Source organism: Euprymna scolopes, chromosome 5 (genome assembly GCF_053919585.1).
Source record: "Euprymna scolopes isolate OS-2025 chromosome 5, ASM5391958v1, whole genome shotgun sequence".
NCBI classification, from domain to species: Eukaryota; Metazoa; Mollusca; class Cephalopoda; order Sepiida; family Sepiolidae; genus Euprymna; species Euprymna scolopes.
In genome coordinates this window covers 1,106,377-1,108,487 of record NC_136486.1, presented here as the reverse complement: position 1 = coordinate 1,108,487, position 2,111 = coordinate 1,106,377, and the positions used below count along the sequence as shown (strand labels likewise).

The 2,111-nt window shown below is 41.1% G+C and overlaps 1 pseudogene; it reads left to right on the top strand.

Annotated features, from left to right (window-relative positions):
* Positions 1-314: 314 nt before the first annotated feature.
* On the top strand, positions 315-432 carry LOC145277349 (5S ribosomal RNA; annotated as a pseudogene).
* Positions 433-2,111: the final 1,679 nt, after the last annotated feature.

Here is a 2,111-nt window from a genome sequence, read left to right as displayed (position 1 = left end):
ACTTGCAATAACCCTTATCCCTGAGTGGCTTCCGGGCCTTGATAAGTGGTGATCACTGTGTAAAAAAAAAAAAAAGTAACTTTTGTATTCTTATAAAAATGTTCTTTTCATGAAATTTCGTTTACCTAAAATCTTATTTACAAAACCTTTCATTCTTTTAGTTAGCATCTAACTGGTGACTCAAATATTCCTAAATCTCTCATTCATACTCATTTTAATATTGATGCACGCCACAGAATATTCGTCCTAAATCTATTTTAATGCAAAAGTAACGAGTGTGTACATTGCCTCAATGGTTTTATTCATCCCTACCAGAGTATGGCATAATCACGTTTGACACACTGGTTCCCATCAGATCACTGAAGTTAAGCAACGATGAGCTTGGCTAGTACCAAATGGGTGACCATTTGGGACTTCCGGGTGCTATATGCACTCTCCGCTTATCTTGGCATTGTTTCCAGTCGTCCTGGAAATCTCCTTTCCACTGGACTCAAGCAGTGCCGATTCAGGAGAGGTGTGGCTGATTATTGTGCAACCCTTGCTACACAGTTACATACGCAGCTGCCCCAACAAGGGGAAACTTTTGTCTTTCGAGACTGAATGGAGGCATCGATCAACCAGTATATACGGGGTGGAACAATAAAATTGTCGCCCTAGAAAAGACTATGATTCCATTTCCGCCTGATGAAAACCGGGTTTCGTTTTTTGTCGCAGACCATCTATTAGTTGAAATCCCAAGAACGATAGTAACCTTCTATCATGTCTGAAAATGACCCGGTGTTCAATGAGCGAGATCAGAGACGCATCGCTGTACAACTTATGCTCTCTAATAATCCAAGTTATGACAAGAGGACCATTGCCAGCACCCTCCAAATGCATCACTGGATTGCCATGAATAACAGGGACGTGACCAGTGTTATGAATAAAAGGGGTGTGCCCAGGGTGATGAAAACAAAGTTTCCGACCACGATTATGGTCTTTAGCGAGGTTTCAAGTCAGAGTCACATCATGCCACCTCACATCTTCAAAGTCGGCTTGAAAATCAACACCAAAGTCTACCTGGATGTACTGAGTAGTATGGTGATTCCCTGGTGTGATTAGGTGAGTTCTGGAAGATCCTGGGTGTGCTAGCAGGGCTCGACGCCGGTCAACACGTCCAAAGGGGCATAGATTTGTCTTCAGAAGGAGTTAATGACTTTGGACACTTCTGAGCCCCCTCCTTCCCCTACGTGAACCTGCTGGACTACTTCGTTTGGTCATACGTCGATAACATCACCAACATGATCCCTGATCACCGCCATCGGCCAACTATTCATCAAACTCCCAGTTCTTATGGAAAAGGCATGCTCCTAGTCCGCAACCCAAATCAAAGCAGTGATTGAGGCTGAATGTGGCTACATTGAATAGATGTCAGCTCTACTATATAATTATGTTGCCTGAATTGATTTTTTTCAATCGAAGTTTTAAAATAAAGCTGTAGTGTTGTTTTCTTTAGGGATGACTTTATCATTCCACCCAGCATATGGAATAGAATAAAAAAAAAACTGTGCAATAAAAACATTTAATGATATATTAAATTAATGAAAATGTCTATTCTAATATTTTGTCAGCTTTATTTCAAATGTGCGCATAACAAAAAAGAAAAAAGTTAAACAATGATTCAACATCAAATGTTATAAAAAGGCTGGTAAGTTGGATGGATTCATTTACACGAACGCCTTTGGTTGATGTCCCTAAGTCAACTAATTTAGAAATGAGAGTGTAAGTAGCTCAGTGTAAGTATACTACACACAAAGTATTTTCATGACAAAAAAATTCTGTCATGTAGAAAGATGAGTTCACATGTCAAAAGATAACGGTACTTGTGCATTTAACGAACCAGACGTAACTTAGCATTTGCTCAGCTTTGTCTGATGCATGATGTCAACAGCTCGGGTTTTGCTACTGTCTGACGAAACATGGTAATCAGCCAATCAAAATGCTGCGCACTTAGTTTCAACTCGATGGGCATGCACGCGTGTCGAGCAGCAGAGGAGAATTCCGATATGGGCATTCGAGATGGCGGCGACTAGGAATCTCCAGCGCGAATGTGGGTTGCGGTCATGCCACAC